At 46.5% G+C, this 21666-nt stretch overlaps 1 long non-coding RNA gene across 3 annotated transcripts; it reads left to right on the top strand.

The window, feature by feature from the left end:
- The first annotated feature begins 1428 nt into the window (after positions 1-1428).
- LOC308594919 lies at positions 1429-21666 on the top strand. Of its 3 annotated transcripts, XR_014011666.1 has the most exons (6): positions 1429-2049; positions 3118-3195; positions 4983-5073; positions 6993-7104; positions 17532-17696; positions 20717-21666. It is a non-coding gene; the product is annotated as an uncharacterized lncRNA (long non-coding RNA). The 3 variants fall into 3 exon arrangements; XR_014011667.1 differs by lacking the exon at positions 20717-21666 and having other exon boundaries at positions 17532-19105; XR_014011668.1 differs by lacking the exon at positions 20717-21666 and having other exon boundaries at positions 3035-3195; positions 17532-19105.

Genomic DNA, 21666 nt, shown 5'->3' with positions numbered 1-21666 from the left:
TATGAGGACAGAGTTGATGTTGGTGATACTGATGATGAGCATTATGATTATTTTATTTTAATAAAAGTATCTCACTTCTTAATCTGGTGAGGATAGGAAAGGAAGCCTCAACATTAACTAGTAAATAGTGTAGGTTTTTTTTTCAGGCATCGGGGAGCGTCAGCGTGCGACAAATGTATTTTGGCAAGAAAAGAATTCAGCAAAAGGCGCTGTCCAAAATATAGCCCTTTGAGTGATAGTTTTTTGGTCCACAAGGGATGGATGAAATATTAGCAGACCCCCTTATTTTTCGTTCTATGTGTAATGGGGGATCCTGTTCAGAAATCTTGCAACTCGGTTGAATCTGGAACTTGAGTATAGCTAACAGTGAGGAAGAGCAAAGACGAGGAAGAAGAATGGCGACTATACTGTATAGCTCTGAAGACAGGACAAGCCCCGAAAAAGCACGAGCCCCAATGACTAAGGACTGTAGAGGAGGGGGGGGGTTGTCCAGAGACCTGCGCAAGGCGAGACGAAATCTTTGCACTTCCTCTTGGCCCTCTTAAATGAGCCATTCACTTAAAGGCTATTAATAAATTACACGGCGAATTATTAAATCCAGATAATTACAAGGAATAAGTAAGTAATCATTCGTTATCTCAGCTAATTACTGCGGGTCACAGTGAGCTGGAATGTGAAACTCTCCTCGGGAATTGAAATTAACTTCGCGCAGCGAGGCTTTGCTTGACATCCCTAGTCTGCAGGCGCGTGGCAGCTCCCCTGCGAGGCCCGGCCTCGCTATTTAACTTGCAGAGAATGGAAATAAAATTAAGTGGCGATAATAGGAAGCTGCTTAGAAAGTCAAAACGCAGAGAGACAGAGACAGAGGAGAGAGAAAGATTGCCTCTTTTTTAAAAAAGCAATCTGGAAACATCAACCAATCCTATATTTTTATATCTATATTATATGTGAGCTAGGCCTGGAAGCCGAAAGTATCCTACGGTCACGCCTTTAATCGCCTATTAAAGGCAGATGAAACCGAGGCGCCAAGATCGAGGGCGAAGGAGCGTCCTCCCTCCTTTCATACTGCAAAAAAAGGGAAGGGCTCTTGGAACCGAGAGCGCTCAGGGAAGCAGCGTGCGCTTTGTTTTGAAGACAATAAAAGCCTTCATCTGGTAACTGCGAGAACCTAATGAGGGAGCAGTGTCGCCTCTTCTGTGGATCTTTCGCCAAGTCTCGCCCAGAGCTAATGTCAGGATTCCCCACCATCACCTTATTCAACACGACCCCCGCCCCCCTTAAAGCGTAAGTGTATTTTTGTAACGAGCAAATCTACAGTGCGCACTACTAGGTGATCACCTCCGTTCCTTTCTCTGCATCTAATGTTTTAGTGCACACACACACACACACACACACACACACACACGCTGTGGATGGGAAGAGCATGTTTTTAATCACATATTGGAGAAGAAAAAGGAGGAAAATCTGAGGCTTTTTATCAGTTGTAATTAGGTGGACAGTCTTCCTCCCCTTTCCTTGCTGGAGCCTGGGATGATAATTAAAATTTAATGAAGCCTGGGACTGGAGGGAGCCTCGTCTGGGGACTCTGGCATGGAATATTTTAACTGTACATTTACACCCAATGTCTGGTTTCAAAGACGTGACTGCTTTTAATCTCGAATTAGAAAAACCACAGACCTGAAATGAAACATTAGACGCTTTTTCGGCTTCTTTCCCCTTCCTAGAGTCCTGTCACCAATCGTGTTTCCCTTTTTTGTCCAGTAACACACACACACTCTCTCACACACCCACACACACCCTTACCTCGCTTCTCCAATTACACGTGCGTTAATAATACATGGCTTTGATAGGGAACGGGATTCTGGTGCTTTTGGATTTTCTCGCTCTCTTTTTCTAAATGGGGTTAATGCAATATTAATCGGTTGCGGCTGTTCTAAGAATGCGCAGGGTTTTTCAGGAACAAATCGATGAAGGCTGGGGATGGCAAGAGCAAAGGCAACCTCTCTCCTCGCGGTGTAATCTCGCTTTCAAACGCTCCCAAAGCTTTGGGTGAGTAAGATTGTCAGTTCTGTTTGTGTTCCTTTGACGAGACGCCTGTTCGCGCAGGTAGAGCGAGCCAGGGAGGTGAGGCAGCGGCCTGGCCTGTAGCTCGTGCGCTGAGAGGCGGGTGGGTTGGAGGGAGAAGGAAGGAAAGAAGGAAGGAAGGAAGGAAGGAGGGGACGCCTCTCCAGGCTTTGCTCTGCTGCTGAACATTAATCACAGCAAACCGCGGCCCCCCCAACAGCAAAGTCCCCACCGCTGGGAGAACCGCAGCCCCAGAACTGGGTTGAAGGCAGACCCAAAGCCTGTACAGCTTAGCTAACTGTCTCGCCGCCTTTGCCTTACACTTTCCAACAAATGCCTCTCCACAAGAGACCCCGGCCCTTAAGTTCCCAAATCAGTCACTCAGAATTAAGGGCTGTTTTAAGCCCATTGCCTCTTAATAACCGCGGCCATTTGAATTCTAAGTTGGCCTCGCCATTTCCCTTCCAAGGAAATGCCCTGGAGAGCTCAATACATATATTATGCTTTTTTTTTTAAAGGACATGAAACTTGCATATTCTTGGGCGAGAAAAAGCATGACTTAATTTGCGCCCTGGCCCCTTCCTCACTTCCCAGTCTGGGTTGAGAACAGTCAGTTTTAGGTCCAGATTTGTCAACATGCTTCCGGAATTAAACGTGGTCTGCATGGTATCATTTACTGCTCTTATATTCCGCCTTTCCTTTAAGGAAGTCAAGGCGGCGAAAGTGCTTCCCTCCCTGCATTTCCTCACAACAACCCTGTGAAGTAGGTTGGACTGGAAAGTAGTGGCCCAAGGTCGCTCAATGACTTCATGGCTAAGAGAGGGGTTTTTGAACTTGGGTCTCCAGTCCGACACTTCAACCCCACCCCAAAATATAAGCTTTCTTCTGGACTTTCCCTTGTTGCTGCGAGGTCTATTGAAACACGACATTTTCGAATGTGCTATGATAATCTCTTCTTCTTGGTTAACAGACACCTATCCAAGCGTCAGAGCCCTCTGAGATTATTCACTGTGAGTAATTTAACTGCAGCTTTCTGATTTTACCGTCGTGTAGCATACGGATGTGAAACCAACAAAATAGTCCTGGAGAGAGGACTTGACTACACGGTGACATCGAAAAGACAACTGTCTGGTGAGTTCATGGGCAACGTCTGAGCGCTGGCTGAAGAGAAGGTAACACTCTGTTCCTTTTCCCAAACGACACACTCCAAAGTCAAATGGAAAAGAACTGTCTCTGTGTGCGTGTGTTTGAAAGAATCCTGTAGGATTTGCACCCCCAAACGGTTAGTTGCTCTCTGTTTCTTAAACTTTGGTTGGACATTGTCTCGGGTCTTCCCCTAATGCAGCAAGTTAATCCCGCCCTGCTGCATATATTCCTGCCCGACAGAGGCTTGGCTTTAAATTAAACCAATGAGCCTCAGGCGGGAGCAAAACGGCGGAGGCGTAGCTGAGAAGAACCGATGCAGAACCGCAGCCGGGGACAGCGCCATCCACTTTAATGAGAAAAGGAACCGGCCTTGGGCATTAATAAGACAGAGATCACTGGTCACTCATTCATTCAAAGCTTGCGAGCCCTTCGGGGCAGAGCCTCTTAGCTCCCTCTCCCTTCAAAATAAATACTGTTCAGCACTAACATTGTCACCCCTCCCCCCACAACGGCTGACATAATACCATGTGGGGTTTGTAGCTCGGTTCTGCTTCAAGTATAATAGTTGCCCTAGGACTACAGACTCGGGCCGCTATGATATTCGTGTCTGTGTGTGTTTGTGCGAGCGCGCAACACCTAGTGTATCAATTAACGTGAGAGCGAGTCCCTCTCAATGCCATTTGCTAGAATTACCGGAGAGGGGAAGGTAAGGGCCTTGATGAAAACAACCCAGGCCTCCACCCAACCCCCATTTTAATCAAATCTTGTCCTCTTACAAAACAAACCCCCCCCACACGTTATTTAAGAGACGGTTCCTTTTCTGTTCTCCATGTTAAAGTGAGCACAACTCAGGTCAAGTGAAAGGCTGCAGAAAGGTGAAAGAAAGATGAAAGACTGTAATAAAGGGCAACTTTCATATTCCTTACTCGGGAGAGAGTCAATTTAAGTCAGTAGGCTTACTTCAGAAGTAAATGTTTTGAGGTTAAGGGCACCCTGGCGAACTTTATCAGTTCGCCTATGCTACGGAAATGTCTCAGATAGAAGGCAAACAAAACAGCAAATTTAGCAGTGAAGCTATTGCCTGTTGACTAACGCTCAATAAATGAGAGCATCCCATTTTTGGGGAGGGACACGTCGCCCCCCCTTTGATTTCCCCCTCTTGCACTTTTTTTGGTAAGACTTAAATACGCCATACCAGTAAGTTACTTGGGAGTAATTACCAGAGATCTTTAAGCAGCTCCTTAACAGACACCGCACCCCTTCAGGAAGCAAGGTCAAATAATTGGCACCCGAGTCCCTTCTTCACCTTTAAAAAGGATAGTGGTTGTTCATTTCAACGCTCCTTCGCCTGCGTCATATCATGAAGAGAAGGGCACTATTTGATGGTTAACTAAGACAGCAACCTTCTGTAAAAACAGGTCATTATGTTGACCAAAACGACGGAGGAGGAAGAATTTCTTTTGACCTTAACAGCAAATTGCAATCCTAAAGATCTTTGCCCGGCGGTGAAGGGAGGCTTGCTGGGCTCGGGATTCCAGCATATCTATCTCGGGTTCCTTTCAACTTAGTGACCTGGGCTCCTCTAAGGCAGTCAGGGTAGGCTGTAAAAATCAATTCTCTGAACTCCGATCTTGCTTCCCTCTTTAGCACAGATATTATTGGACCTTCGCTACCCCTGGGAAATGAGGACAAAGTGAAGGGTATATTGAGGATGTGCACAAAGCAAGGGGGCGCTATTCTGGGTTTTGATCTCCTTTTGCCTCCCCTTGCAGCTTGTGGCTTGGCTGACTTGCTGGAGCTATCTTCCTTGGAAGCACATGGGTGCCCTGAAGTTGCTCCTCACTGTACTTCTCGGAACCTGCGGTAAGTTCACATCTTCTGCGCTAGTGGGGAATGACTGATTTGAATGAACGCTGGGCTTGAGTGTCTGGTTCCTCCCAACTCCATGTTCCCACGGGTCTGATTCATGTCCCAGAGGAGATATTCAGCGGCGGAACACTGTCACAGAAACAGCGCAGGTAGGGGAACCTTTGGCCTTCCGGATGTTAGAAGTACAACTCTCCTCAGCTCTAGCATGCAAGGCCAGGGATGAAGGGAATCGCCGTTCAGCAACATCTGGATGGCTACAGGTTCCTCACGCCTGTCTTAGTGCAACAAGCTAAATAGTGTGCTTAGAAATGAGGGCATTTTCCCACCTCTGGTTCCATTCCGGCTTCACAAAACCTCACGAGGCAGGCAACAGACAAGGCCAAATAGAATCGCGGATCTATAAGCAGAGCGGACTCGGAGCACACATTTCAGAGCCCCCTCCTCTGGGGTTGCCTTGACCAGGAGGAATCGATCATCAGTTAGAATTACCACCGGGTGGGGGAGTTGTTCCGTGTTTCGTTTCAGACAGAGGATAACAAGGCGAACGCCCCTGTCCGGTCCCCCCCTTTTTTCTGAGGCTCTAATAAAGGCAAAAGCGCAGGTCCCAACAGAAGGAACCCATCCAGCAAAAGTTAAGCGCTTTGTTTCAAATTATTAACGTGTCTACTCGGTAGTAAACAGGATTCAGTTCAATAGGGTAAATGGCCATGGGATTGCTGCCTAAAGGTGTGAGGAGGAGGATGTGAGTTTATTTCCCATCCTTCCTCCCGAAGGAGCCCAGATTTATTTTTTTTAAAAAAGCATTTATAAAGCGGTTAATCCTTTACAAAAATCTGAAAGCCGCGATCCTGCTCAACTGGTAGGGATGTTTCTAAATAAACAGAAATTCTAGCCTGCAGTGAAGGATCCGTCACTGAGCAAGAAGGCACGAACAAGAGGCAAGTTGCACTGGCTAAACATTTACCTCTCCCTTCCGCTAACCTTTACGGTATTTCTATTTCAGCTCCATCTTCGATAACGTCTATATACCATCAGCCCCTTGAGCTCCTGCAAAGCTAGAGGGAACGTATTCCACTTATTATAATGTAAATGGGAGCTCATGTGGAATGAGTGTTTGGTGGCCTTTTCAATAAGGAACTAAACGCAGACCCTGTGCATTATAGTTAGAAGGAAAGGAACACACATGGAAATTTGTCAGGAAGAAGCATCACGGGGACGACTAGTTTTGGTTTTAAATAAAATTAGGGAGGATCTAGAAGCCACGGCTGAGCACTATTAAAACCCTTTGATTTCAATGGAAGCTGGCTTAACACTCTCGGTGGAAATAGTAGGGAGTCCAAGGTATTCCGGCTTGGAAGTGGGGCACACTGAAAGACACAGCCGCAGGTAAGTTTGCACTGAGAATCGCCTCTTTGACTTTGGCTAGAACTCATCCTAAGGGACCTAGGGAGGGAAGCTGCCTTAAACTGAGTCCGACCACCCGTCAAGCTAGCTCAGTCCTACACTGACTGGCAGCAGTTATCCCTCGGTTTCAGGGAAGAGGGGCTCTCTCAGGCCTGCTGGGAGATGCCCAGGATTGAAATAGTAGCTCTTCCCACTGAGCTACGGCCCATCCCCCCAAAGGGTAGTGACTCCTCGCGAACTTTTTGCCCATTCTTTCCAATGGACTAAAGAAAGCCAGTCCGCACCACTCTTCCTCTAGTTTGGAGACTGTCGTCCTATTCTCCCCAAACAATTCAGACTTGTTGCACTATCCAGAGCGGATGCGCGTCTTTCTCTGCAGCAATCTCAAACATTTGTGTTCAAGCAGCTCTTAATTAATCCATTGCTTAGACCTCGCCCCGCGCGGAGGACGTGCGTCTTTGGATGTGCATAATTCCACTGACTTCCCTGTGTGCTCCTCGTTCCTGCAGGCGCTGCATCGCTAATATTTGAGAGCAATACCGCATGGAGGAGAGTCGCGAGGTAACGGAGCCCCATTTCATTCATCCAGCGAGAGGAAGCGTGTATGCCCTCCGGAAGAGGGTAAGTTGGCGACAGCATCTCTCGACTCATTAGCGCATCCCTGTTAACTTAAAAGAAGTGGCAGGCGGAGAGAACTGTCTAATTGAGAGAGAGAGCAGCGTTGTATTTATTATTATTATTAATAATGATGATGATGATTAGGGATTTATTATTATAATTAGCAAGGGATCTTAATTACCGCCTTCTGACTGTGCTTTATAATGTTCCAAAAGCAGAGTGTATTCTGTGAAGGTGGCAGATGCTTGCTTTTCTGTTTCGGGGGTTTAAAAGAGTTAATTGATCGGAGGCAAACTCTATGAAAGCTTTGCTAAATCCAGCCCCTCTTCCATCTTCAGGAGAAATGGATTAATCTTCAGTAACATATTGAACACATTGGAGCCAAAGCTAACCGGCCTTTAGTTCTTTCCTACCATAAATGTTTTTTTGTCAGTTCCATCTCCTAGGTATAGCAAGGCTCAGATTTATGAAATTTGCCTGATGTGGAGCCAACGTGTTGCCCTTCAAGTGTTGCTGGACTATAACCGCCATCAGCCCCAGTCGTCATGGCCAATAGCAAGGGATGATGGGAGTTGTAGTCCAGAAATATCTGGCGGCCACAGGTTCCTCATTCTTGCAGTCGTCTCTAGGACAGAACTGATCGATGCAACTCCGAGAAAATAGCAATGATCGCCAGAACTGAACCGAACAGCTCTAGAATTTGATGAATGGGACTTAAAAGGGAATACTGAAAAAGCGAAGAGTGCCTTTGTCTTCCCCCCTAGAAACCACAGGCCAAATCTTAAACCTCTGGAATTAGAGATCAGGTTCCAAGGAAAGGCTTCCAGCTGGAAGCAATTCACCGGTGGCGTGAACCAAACTCTAAGGTCACAGCTGTCGCCTGCTCTCCAAGCCTATATAAAGAGCAGGTTGCAGTTCCATCACCTCTCTTTCGCACCAGACACTTTTTCCTGACAATAACTCTAGAGGTTTGTTCGTCCCTTGGACATGTGGACAAGAACCTCCTGCAGACGCAAGTCCTTGGAAGAGCTTGAGGGCGTGGCTTCCGGTGTCCCAAGATTCCAGAAAAGTTACCTCCCATGCTTCTCCTCTGACTGCACGCGGGATCCAGAGAAATCCTCCGACAGAGATCTACCGGCTTCTGCGTTGGGGGCTTGCATCGCATAGGAGTGAAGGGTCAACGACAGGAAGGGAGGCTACCGGGGCAGTGTTTCTTGTCACCCCCCCCCCTCCCACCACCATTCTGGAAACCAGTGGCCTGCCATCCGGAAGTTGGTCCATCCAGTTTTCTAAATCTTTTCAAGTAGGAAGAGTAGGGAATCGAGAGCTGTAGAGCCACACACGCCCCCCCCCCGGCTCCCAAGGAAGGACTCCAGCAGCAGGTAGGTTGGCAAAATCCAAGGCGTCAAGTAGGGCCTTCCAAGGCTGGCAGAGCTGCGGGTCTTGCACAAAGAAGTTCAAAAGGGGGCAGGAACTCTGCGCGTGGGTGGATGCTTCCTCAAAGGCCTCGTGCGAACTTCAGCTGCAGCGGGGGTGGGGGAGAAAAGAGCGCATGACTCCTCGCGACCTCTGTTAGGAACGTGGCCGGCTTGCTCAATTTCTTAACTGGAATCAGTACGGGAGAAATAAGCTGAGGCTGTACATCAGAGCATTTCCTGAGGATCAGAGGTGACCTCCCTGAAGGATGATCCGGTCCTGCACGAACTCAGGATTCCAGCTCATTCTTACAGCCCAAGAGCTACTTCGCAGGACACCTTTCCCCTTCTGTACTTCACTGTGTACATCTTTCCTGCCACGTATTTTTGCTGCCTGGACACGTGCGGCTAAGGACCAAGAAGCCGGCAGAGACTGACTGGCCTACAGGGGGCGCCCGACCTTACCAGCAGGTACAAAGGCTCAGGAATCAGGTGCCACCTCTACTTGAGCCGTTTGCCCTCTATATAGAAACAGGACAGAAGTATGAGAATAGTTAGACAGACAACCTTTTTCCTAGGAACCGTTAGGGGATCGGCTAGGTAAGTTAGGAATGCTAAAGAAAGAAAGTCCATATATTATTTTTTTAAGTCACGACTCCCCCCCCCCCTTAATAATATACAAGCACATGCTTCCTACCAATAACTACAGACTGGATGAGTTACAACCCCGGGGCAGACAGGAAATGACAAGGGCTTTATATAAAGAAAACTGGTAGGGAGAGAGCCAGTACCTACTTTGTGACAAGGGATGAACTCTTTCTTCAGAAGCACCTGTTATTAAACACTTGAGTGTTACAAATCTCTTTTCTTAAAACGTGTTTCTCTTTTATTTCTCAACAAAACACATTTCCTATTTAAAATAAGATATAAATATTCAATCGTACAGAACAGGGATAAAGAATCTGTGTCCCTCTGGATGATGCTGGGTTACATCTTCCATAATCTCTGACCACTGATTATGCTGGCTGGGGCTGATAGGAGTCCAGCAGCATTTGGAGGGCCACAGAACTCCTGGTCTAGAAAACACAAAAGTTTCAGGAAATAATTCATTCAGCCTAAGGGAACAAACAAGTTAGGATAGACAACTGGAGGAGGGGTTCTCTATCACACCTGACTTCCATAGGGAACAAAGAGATTTCCAGAGATGTGCAGATTCCCAGGACTCATCCTTTGAACTATGGACCTGGTAGGAAGGGAGTCAAGAGAGCAAGCAGGCAGCTTTCTTTCCCAGATAAGCCATTCACAGTCAGCTGAGAGGAGGCCCAGCAACTCTGTGTGCCTCCTCAGTGAGTCCATATGACCTTTGCACGGCATGGAGCTAGTTAAAGAAAGCCCAGAGGACTGGGATTAGATGTGTTGCTGGTACGATGGCATCTGTTCTGGTAGGTGAGGTACTGCAGTGGGTAAGAATCGGACATCTTTGCAGAATGGAGGGTAGGAGTGTGCATATCACATGAGAACTGACTCCAAACGGATAGGTAGATACTCATGCATATGTAGATTTTCTCTTTTAAACCTTGATATGTTCACAACCTTTGGTTGTGGTGGTGAACTTGCTGTGAGGCTGTGTGAGGAACATCAAGAATACAGGCACCATGCTTTCAGAAGAATTCAACAACAAAGCCTTGCAACACTTTAAATACTAACAAATGTGTCATGGCATAAGCTGTTAGGATTCTGTTCCAGGAAAGCTGTTCCCATAATAAATATGTTAGTCTTTAAGGTGCTACAAGACTCTCTGTGGCTCTTGATGCAGGACAGGCAAGAGGGCCATCTCACCTTCTAGAAATTGGGACAACTTCCAAGTGTCTTTAAAAAGTAGAAAGTGAGGTAGGGAACAGTCTCTGAATTCCTTTGGGTGCAACTTGGGTGCTTTCCAGCTCTCTCCACCAAGAATCATAGAATCTTAAGATTGCAGAGTTTTGAGGGACCCCAAGGGTCATCTAGTTCAATGCCCTGCAATGCCGGAATCTCAACTTAAACATCCATGACAGGTGACCACCCCAATCTCTGCTTCTCCAAGGAAGAAGAGTGCACCACTTCTCCTGGGAGTCTGTTCCATTGTCCAACTGCTCTTACTGTCAGAAAGTTCTTCCTGATGTGAAGTTGGAATCTCATTTCTCTTCACGTGAAGCCATTGGAAAGAAACCAGAGATGATCAGCCACTGCATTGTTGGTGCTAAGGGAATAAGAGCTGTATCAGCGGCACAAGAGAAGACCATTTTCCAGCATACACGTGCTTTCGTTTTCTGCGCTTCCCGGCCTACCAAAGGGTGTTTTGCTCGCCACAAACCTGCTGCAACGTTTAAGAAAGAGAGTTGATGACTTGCCCACCACCATGGCCACGGGAGGGTCTGGATTGAAGCCTCAACTTTTCCAGGCAGTGAAGTGGATCTGGAGGGAAGGAGGGAAGCCAGCCAGCCAGCCAGCCCGATGGGTGTAGGGATGTGCACGATGGGAGGCTGTGAGTGGGGCTGGAGGCCAGAAGGGGCAGCGCTGGAGCCCCCGTGGCTGCCGGGGTGTTTCCCTCCCCTCCCGTGGAGCAGCTCCCTGTCCTCCCATCTGTCGCGGCTGCTCGGCCTCGGCCTGCTCGACTCAGCCTCCGGCCGCCCTCATTGTCTCCGCGTCGCCCGGCACAATATTTACTGCTCCACCCCCCGCGTGACTTTTAGCTGGAAATGCCACGCGTTGTCTGCCCAGTTCGGTTGCGGCTCTATTAATCATCTCCACAAGGATTGCCAACAGGCAGGGCTCTCTTGGCTTTCCAGTTTATACAGAACAGGATCATTTACATAAAGTCCTTAAGGCAAATAACTGTTGGGGCTCTAATTTATATCTGATCGAAAATTAGCCGTCATTATGCGCTCCATTAGCTGCGTCTTTAATGTGCTTCTAAGCACCATTTGTCAAGCGGCTTGTTAATATCCTTCAAGTCTTTAAAGTTGAGAGCTCATTAAAGAGTGCGCTCTGTTATTGATGTAATTTAGATGAGTTTGGAAGAGCAAGTGCGCCATGCCTTGAATGGACAACCTACAAGAACAAGGGGGCGCGCGGGGGGAGAGCGAGGCTGACTTGGTTACAAAGGAGGCGAGAGGATTGCGGGAAGAAAAATAGAGAGAGAAGGAAAACTCCAGAGCCTCCGACTCTGAAAGCTGCGCAGCAGGAGAAGTCCTGGGCCTGCACTGTTGGCAGGACTAACCGGACCAACGATGAGGAGCTGAGACGCTCCCAAAAAAGGTGCTGCGTAATATACTAGTCCTCATTGGCTGCGCAGCCTGCGCTCCTTCTGTGCCCCTTGTAGAAGCTTCTCCCTTGCTCCGTGTGTGTGTGTGTCTGTGTGTGTTAGAGAGAGATGTCTCAACCTATTCCTCTAGTGAAAATGTATTTAAAACCTAAAAAACGCTCACCCAAGATAACAAGGGTCTGCATTCGTTAGTTACCCCTTAATTTTAATCTTTTGGACATTGTCCTTATTCATTTTCAGCGTGGTTAAAGGTTGAACCCCGTTCCCGGGTGTTGCTGATTTTCAGTAGCCAACAATAGGTACATATTCCAGACTTAAAGAACGTGGACTAAAGTAGGCACGAGTTTTTCCTGTAAGGTGTCTCGGTGTGGAAAGTGGCGATTTTAATCCGGGTCTATGGTTGTCACAAGATTAGTTATGTATATAGCGCAGCCCTTGTGGACACAAAGTGACAGTGCCCCAAGGAGTCTAAAAATAAAATGAAAATCTAAAATTCTGCGCAGGGGAAACGACAGAGGAAGTGGAGGCAGGCAGCAGGGACAAGACAAGGAAGCAGCACAATAGGGCAGGCACTCCTGAACCCTTGTCTCGCGACCACCGCCCCGCCCCCCGCCGGTAAAAGAGCGAATCATCGCCTTTGGAAACCTCCAAGGATCTGCCTCCTCCGCCTTAGGGTCTTCCCAAGTGAGCAGGAAGGGAGAATTCACCACCATGAATTCACCCGGAGTTTCTTGTGGCTGCTTGTAGCGGGTGGGGGAAAGCCCATCTCCAGCGCAGCTGAACCTAATTTGACGGAGGTACAGTAAGCCCTCTTAATTATGTACATATTATTACATTATCTATCAACCATTCCATCAGAAGAGCATCAAGGGCAATAAATTACCCCTGTTATTTATCTAAAAATCCATACGTTCTGTCATCTTTTTTTTCCTGCAGGATATTATGTTAGTGAAAGATAATAAAGGGAAGCCCATTAGCCCCGGCATTAAATTGTCGCTGAGTGCAACAAGCATTTCACTAGCTCAGATAAATAAGGGAAATCTGCATACAGCCTCCGGGGCCCCCTCCGTGGCTCGCCATTAACCACGCCAGCCCTTCCTTCAGTTCAGGGGATAGGAAGGGTAGAGATGAGGCAAGGGAAAAGGGGGGGGGGGGAGGAAGGAGATGAAGGTCCAAGATCTGCTTAGAAGAGAAGGAATGGGAGACATTGTGGATCTGAAGAGGAAATCAAAGGATTACAGGTCTTCTTAAAAAGGATGTCTTGCTTTCGACAGATTAATCGAAAATGTACCCACCCCCTTCGGAAAGGGTACATTTAAAAATTCAGTCTCAGGGCAATACCTTTGTTAGGCCAAGCGAAATGTCACAAGGTGGTGTACAAAGCAAAGCACTTCACCAATAAAGGGAGCAGATTTGCTAAACTGGAGCCCTGGGCTCGGTTAGGCTCCTCTCCAAACCCTTCGACGTGAACGCTCTCGGCGTCCCGATCCTATTGCCCGAAATTTGTCGGCCCCCCCCCCCTGTGTTCCTAGACCGAACCCGCGGCAGCTTTGTATACAACAGCTCCCAATCCAAATAAATTTAATCTCTCCCCCCCCCCCGTTTTAAAATGGGAGACTGATGGCGTCGTAAAACGGTCAGAGGAAATCGATCCGCGCTCCCCGTTCCCTGTCTACCTCTTGGCACGTTGATGCACCTGACAGATGAAATCACCACAATTAGCTCGGGCAGTTCGCTGTCTCCTCCTGGAAGGAAGAGCGAAGGCAAATCTGCTGGAGAGCAGAAAGACCCGATGACGAAGAGGAGCGAACTTTTCTCCTTCTGTATTTTGTCTCTCCTCTCCACCAGACGGCCAGGCACTGGATCCATCCTGTATGGTGACCGTGTGATAAAATCTCTCTCTCTTTCTCTCTCTCTCACCCCCACTGCGCCCCACCGGTATACTTTTATGTTACCATGCCGGGGCCGGACTCTGCTGTGTGGCGCCCGGGCGAGGGAGGCCCCCGCAGGAATAAGCCCCATTTAAGGACATCTCGAGGTCACCAAGGCGCGCGGGGCCTCGGAGGCAGCGGGAATCCGCGGGCGCCGTTTTATTGTTGGTCGGCGCCTCCTTCGCGGCTGCCTTTTCCGGGATTCCTCCGGGCGAAAGTAATAAAGCGAGTAATTAGAATGCTAAAGACAGATGTAAATAACAGGAATGAGAGCGCGCTGACAGATGAGCGGCTGGGTCAAGGCGAGGCAGGCCGGGAGCCCGCGTGGTGGCAATGACACGGTGCCAGTGGCCCGAGGCGCCGAGGAGGGGGACAGCCGGCCGGGAGGGAGGCAGGCAGGCAGGCAGGCCAGCCAGGAGGGAGAGCGCGAGCAAGCGAGCGAGGCAGCCGGCCCATTGTTAGCAGGCAGGCGAGGCGCGCTCCCGAGGCGGTGCTTGCCAAAGGCGCGCCCAGAGCAGCAAGGAGAAATGGGAAGGTGCTGCCGTCTGTGTCATCTGCATGCTGTCCCCCTCTTGTCACCTGCAGAGGTGCCCCTTGGCTTCCTCCACCTGAGGTGGCTGCCTCAGTCCGTCTCATGCACAGGTCAGCCCTGGAAGCGCAACCCTTTTGCAGCAGTACCAGCTGCCACTGCCCACCTTCCCCCAGAACTGACACCCCAATACTAATCACTGATAGGTCTATATTCCAAGACCCAATCCCCGTGCCCCAAATGGCACTGGTTGCGTGAGGGCAACTTCACACAACTGAACTGGAGGGTGCTGTGCCTGAGCTGAGTGAATCCATGCAGCATTTTGACTTGTGCTGAAAACAATCGAAGCCCTGGTATTTAGTAGAGAGGTGCGGAGAGGAGGTTTGAATCACAGAGCATCCATTAGTACCCTTTGCCCTGCTTCTGACCTGCAAGAATTCCTTAGAAAAACTGGAGAGACTTGATTTGGTCTGCGCAGCACTCAGAGATAAAGAGTGGGTAAAACTAGGAGAAAGGGCATCACCATATTATGGTACACCGGACAACAAAACTGGGTTAAAAGCAATTAATCAAATACAAAACAACTTCAACTGTTGCAAGTAACTCAGCCGCTCTAGTCCCAGTTTAAAGGTAACTTCAGAAGCCATAGGCAGGCGTGCCAACAGGATTTTCATGGCTTGGTATGCTGTATATGGATCTGACCCTCAAATACACTTGCAAAAGATGACATAGCTTTGCATAAAATTTGCATATGCTTTGTGTCACATGGACCCAGGTTCACTAACCTTTTTATTCACATGGGTGCATTTATGAACAAGAAAAATTGCCACAGACACCATGCACGGACATCACATCCAAGCACACACCACAACCTAGTTTACTGACTACAAAGTAATGTTTCTTTCAAGCCTCATTCCAAGGTGGGGGAGGAAAGGGGACCTTGCAGGCACCAGGAAGGGTCCTTGTGGCTCATGCACCCATAGCAGGGCCGGATTTAGGTATGATTTGATGAGGCTCCAAGCTACTGAAGGTAATGGGGCCCTTTATATGTCCAGCTGTCCTTTGTCAACAACAAATTGTCACTGTTTTTGTGTTGAATATATGCTATATGGTAATTTATGGACTTAGGTGACTTGGGCGTGCGCAGGCTCTGTGCTGCCCAAACAGTCCGCCTGCTGCCTCCCCCCCCAGCTGTAGGGCAGCTGAGTGGGAGGAGGTAGGCAGCCCCCGGAGGCCCCACAGTGCGCCCCGTCCCTATGGGTGGCTCGCCCTGTCCCAGGCGCCCGGGTGGCTTTCTCCATCACTGTATGAGTGGTAGAAGAGACTGAGCATTGAGCACAGTAGCCAAATATCTCCATTGTCTCCTCTGTTACTGTTGCTTTGCTGCACTGAATACTGGTTGAAGTTTTAACAGTGACAAAACCTTCTAAGTTGGAAGCATTCACTACAGTGGAACCTCGGGTTGCGAATGTGATCCATGCGCGAGGTATGTTCGCAACCCGCAGCATTTGCAACCTACAGCGCTGCACCTGTGCACACGCGGGTCACGATTTGGCACTTCTGTGCATGCACAAAGCACGATTTAGTGCTTCTGTGCACGTGCGAGTACTGAAACCCGGAAGTAACCCGTTCCGGTACTTCCAGGTTCTGCGCGGTGTGCAACCCGAAAACGCGTAACCTGAAGCATCTGTAACCCGAGGTACCACTGTACTCTTAAACCTTAAAAAGTATTTGCAGCTGCAAAGCAGCTGTGGCACAGAAACGCTTCAGGGCTTGACACTCAACAATGCCTTCTTCTAGAACGACCATTTGTTCTATTGTGCACTTTTCCAAAGTGATATACATTGTCAGGCGGAGGGCGGGCCTGAAGAGGTACCACACACCCCATCTAGGCTTGCCATACATCAAGAAAATTCCTGACATGGCTTGGTTTTTGGGAAGTAAAAATGGCATCAGGGGAATTGGCAAAATGTCAGGGAAAACCCGGATGTATGGCAACGTGATGGAAAGAGCAGTGGAAACAGCTCTAAAAGCTTAAAACCACTATTTTAGGGGGAGTTTTCCCACCAAAACAATTTGTGTTTGTTCCCAGTGGCTGTCAAGAATTTTACTTTTTGAAACATGGCAATCCTACCGCATCAGAGTGGCAAACGCTAAAGAAAGACAAGAAGGAAGAGGTCAGCGAGTGACAGGGAAGGACAACATTGCCCAAGGCATCAGTTTATCTTGACACTGGCATTGTGTAGATTGGCAATTGTTTCTGACTCCCACTTGTTTAACCGTATGTAACAATTTAAAAGCTTTTCCTTACCCCCAATTAGGCCATTTGAGAATCTCTGTAGTAGCACAGATGTGTATGCGAGTCACCGCTGTGTATGGGGGCTGTACGTAACTGGATCTGCCTGTGCTCCCATTTTGCACCTGGTTCTGCCCCCACAGGCAGAATTTTGCCTGACTCCAAGTAGTGGATTGAGGGTTCTAATAAAAAAAGAACCCAAAGGAGTTCATGCAAATCTGAAGTCTGTATTTGCAAGAAGGCCGACACAGGACTTCACTGTACACCCCAGAATTATCTGTCAAAATGGATATGTTATTGCAAGACTTATTAACTATAAAATATCATTTATATTCACTTCAGTACTCTCAGCCTTTCCACAATCCACACTACTGGGGTAAAGTTTTAGTTAATGGGCAGTGGGCATATATGTTTTCAATGGGATGTATTCCCAGGTAAATTTGCAGGATTGCAGTCTTAGTTCATAAAATAGTCTGACTGTTTTAACCTGGGGCCTTTTGCATTGAAAGTGTGTCCTCAGCCACCGACCTCGCCACTCCTAATAATGTTATAATTTCTCACATCTCTAATTCAAAGGACCTGAAGTAGCAGAGAAAGACCCCTGCCAGAGATCTAGGGCAGCCACTGCCAGTGGTTGGGTGGATGTCACAGAGGCCAGTTGATCTCAGGTGGCAGGTTTTATGACTTGGCTTCTGTGTGTGCATTCTTCGCTCCACAGTTGTAAGAACTTTTGAGCATAGTTAGTAACAAATAAAATGGAAACCAAAACACTATTGAAAAGATTCTAACAGTTTGTATCTCCTCAAATCTCCGTTTTTCCTTAAATGATACATATAACCCTACTGTATTTTCATGTATTTTTCCTTCAAAGGAAGTTTTTAATGTGTGTCTTGAGTGTTCAGTTGCTGGTGTACCCATTAATTTCTTTTCTTTCATTTCTTTGCTGAATACCTAGGTTATTTCTCTGAAGAAATGATGAGCATCACAACCAACCACCCATGATCTTTTATCTGGCTGTTCAACGTTGATAACCTGGGTCAATGTGCCATGAACCATTCTGAGCATCTCTTCATACTGCAGTGAAATGTGGAGAATAATCACTACTCAGTGCTCAGAAGGTGTAAGTATAGGCCAGGTGACAGGTATCTGAGTAATGACAACATATAGTCAACGAGATGGAGAACTTTGTATCATGCTACAGCAGGCACCAGGTGGACAGTTTTGCGTTGACATTGCACAGATACTCAAGAAGCACTACAAGTGTTAAATTAATTCATGATTGTTTCAGTGGCTCATTGATGGGTTTGTTGCTTCCATGCAGATGACAGAATTGTGATCACACCTGTTGTCATGCCGGTTGGTGTTGTGGATTTCATAGCATAGCCATTCATTGCGACGCAGTCAGTTTATGGTGTAGTGGAAATCACTGCGGGCAGCTGAGGTGACAGTGGAATAACTTTTAGCTGGGTGCAGAGCTAGTGGAAATTGATTATATACTTGGTGACCCAAGGAGAACCAAGTAGCAGGCAATTTGTTTCCTATTCAAACAATGTAGCTAATATATGTACTTCGTTAATCTGCTTCAGAGCATATTGACTGCCTCAAATTACATATTTAAGTATTTTAATGCTGTCAAAGACTTCTGTAGTGCCTATGTAAACGTTTGGGAGCCATTGCTCAGTGGTAGGGTGTATGTTTTGTGTGCAGAAGGTCATTGGTTTAATCTCCAGTATCTTTAGGTAGGGTTGGGATTAATGTTCTTGTCTGAAACTTGGAGAGCCACTGTAGTGAGCCACATGGAGCTACTGGTCTGACTCATTATAAGGCAGCTTCTTATGCTCAAAACAAGATATGCACAGAGAGGAAGTTAGTCATCAGGGTGCTAGGATAGCCATAGCTATCAGAGACCAGTGTAAATTTTAAAACCTTTTTTTGCAATAGATTTTGAAATTAGAAGAAAAACCACCCCAAAGCAAAGACTACTTTGGTTAATGGGCAACAAAGGAATCATATGAACCCAAGCCAAGGCTAAGAGTAAATAGATAAAGCTAACAGACTTGGCCTAGAGAAATTACTTCACAGCATATGAATGAATCTTTCAGGTTCAAGTCAAAAAGAATACTGCTGAGAAACTGCCCTTCACAGGATATGTTTTCCCACTTCACACACTCCTCTCTTTCCATTTACTCTGGCTCCAGCAAATAGGTCAGCATGAGAGCAGGCCTCTACAGTGGTGGCTCCCTGTTTGTGGAATGCTCTCCCCAGGTAGATGCACTTGGTGCTATTTTTAGGTGCCAGGCAAAACCTTTTTTTAAACCTGGTCCTTTGTTCCTTAATTTGAAGGGTTTCACATAGCTGTGGGGCAGGTTCTGTAAGACCTGTCTTTTATTTGTATAGATGTGGGGTTTTTTGTTTTGTTTTTATTGGTTTGTGTGTTGTAATTGGTTTCACTGTTTATGCTGTGTTGTGCAAGTCACTTTGGGTTACTTTTGTGAGTAAAATGACATCACAGTAGTAGTAGTAGTAGTAGTAGTAGTAGTAGTAGTAGTAGTAGTAGTAAAAAATAATAATAAATAGTGGCATGAACAAGACACACAGTGAACAAGAGTTTCTCTTTTGATGTTTATCTTGCACATTTCATTGTAAAAGCTCCGGTATTACTTTTAAGAAAGTTTGAATGGCATGCTTCTATTTTTGAGAACAAATAAAGTTGTGATTGTTAAAAAAATGTTTGCAAGGTGAGAACCTGAAAAAAGTGAAACATTTATTTCCTATTAAAGAAGGAATTGGAATATTCATTTTGGTTTAACAAGCCTTTCTGCCAGACTGTTAAACTTCTTGGACTTCAGGATGGATTAAATTCTTTAACCTCAGCTAGTGACTTCTCTCAATTCCAACTGCGCCCATATTTCACTTCATTTTTCAATTCCCTGCACTTCTGAGGGTTTGATGATGTGATTTGTAGCCTAGTGCGCTTGTTCTGCAGGACCCTGTCACTGGGTATATGGAGCTGTCCAGGGTACTGGACTGGAGAAATACAAGTAAGGCTATTTCTGACATGGACCTCAATTTTTGGTAGTCTGTTACACAACATCTTAACAAGTGTCAGTTGAAGTTATGCACAGAGAGAAAAGAAGAGAGTCAAGTACAGTAAAAATTAAGTACTTACTGTGGTAAAGAATAAATGTGTGCTTAGCTTGCTCACTGAAATGAATGGGACTTGAGTGTGTTTAACTTTGGCTGGGAGGTAGCCAAGGCTTTAAAATTCATTTTTATTAGCAGATGACCTGCTAAACCTGCCCCGAAAGACAAAAAGGAGGGTGGGCTAGGGCTGTTAGAATGCAAGCAAATGAGAAGAAGCAGATTCACAGGTATATACAATGTACATAGTTTCAGTTTATTTTGCCAACAATCAGTGCTTTGCTTTGACCTTTGTTTAGAGCCACGGTTTCCTTCTGTGATGCACAGGAAGACTAGCCCAAATAATCAATGTGATTAAAAAAAATCTCTATGTTGCATTTGGGTGCATAGCCCACTAAGGGCAGCTCCCAATATCATAAAAATACACGAAGCAGTGCAACTTATTTTCTTCACTCTTTGAAGCTTTTTACTTGTTATGACAATATAAACCATTTATTTGGAGTATTTATATGATCTGGAAGATCTATGATCTTAGGTACAGCAAACTTTATAACTGAAGGTTCATTATAGACTTTTGCTTCACCTGAGACACACTGGTTGCCTTCTCATATTGTAAGTTGTTCACACAAGTAAGACTACCTTGGTGAATTGATGCAAGTGAGCCAAAGTAGGATCTCAAGTAACCTTAGATGAGGCATGGTTTGTGCATGCTTAGTACTGAAGTGTTTTGATTTAAAAGCAGGGGTGCACAACCTGCAGCCCTCCAGATATTGTTGGACTACACCTCCCATCATCCCTGATCACTGGCTATGCTCGTTGGGGCTTTTGGGAGTTGTAGTCCAATAAACACCTGGAGGGCCACAGGTTGTGCACCTGTGGCTGAAAGTAATGGAGCACAAAGGGGTGAGAATTAGCATTACTTAACAATACTGCAGATGTATACTGATTTGGTGCAGCAGGCACAAATCTGAATCCTTTCCAATGTATTGTTTATTCCAGGAATGGGGAAGTCTTTCTTTAATTCTGAGAACTGCATTCCCTCATGGGCAACCTTCCAGGGTCTCCAGGCCAGTTGTGAATGGAGCCAGGTACAAAAGTGGATGAGCCCAGAGGCAAAAACTGGGCAGAGCAATGAATGGGACTCAAATGTCTACAGAAGACTACATTCCAGGTTTCTATGCCCACACCTTTCCATCGAGGCAAGCAGGAGGCATTATTACAATTCCAGCCAGGCCAAAGTACTTGAGAAGGCTACAGAGCAGGACCAGTGAGGGTGTGGTCTAGGGAATGTCCTGAGGGCTAAGAAGAGTGTTCTGGAGTGCCCACTTGTTCTCTGGGACTGAGGCTTCCCACCCCTGGCGTAATATCAAAGGCATGGCCAAGCTGGCCAAACCTCATCAGGGTCTCTTACTTCTTATGCACTGTATTGTATCATATACAAGAAATATACATAGGTTACTATGATCTGATGGCTTTTATTTTGAAGAAAGGATGAAAGAAGGAAAGGTAGCTTATTTAACTGATCTTTTGTTCATAAAACAATTATAGATCTATTTGAACAATGGAGAGTGCTGGGGCAAAGATATATGTTTCTCTAGAGATTCTTTCATACCGCTTTCCTGTAAAACATCTTTGACTCAAAGCAGTCTTTGCTACAGCTGTTCTAATTCTGTCTTCTTAAATGCAACTCACAGCCATTTGATGCTCTTTTTGATGAAATGGAATCGGCTGGATGAAGAGAGACACTAAACACGGGTAGTCAGGTTTTACACAGAGCAGTTGATATCTCATTTTTGTAATAAAAATTGCCATGGCTCCCAGGATTATTTCATATTCATAAGAAGCCACCTTGTCAAAACAAATAAATAAAAAGAAATCTTTTGACTTGATAAGGCTTTATGCTCATTTACATCATATTGTCAATAGGGCTCATATATGTGAAAAGTTAG

This window comes from Podarcis bocagei (genome assembly GCF_964188305.1).
Source record: "Podarcis bocagei genome assembly, chromosome: 9".
NCBI lineage: Eukaryota > Metazoa > Chordata > Lepidosauria > Squamata > Lacertidae > Podarcis > Podarcis bocagei.
The sequence above is the reverse complement of the archived record's forward strand: the minus strand, read 5'-3'. Positions and strand labels throughout refer to the sequence as shown.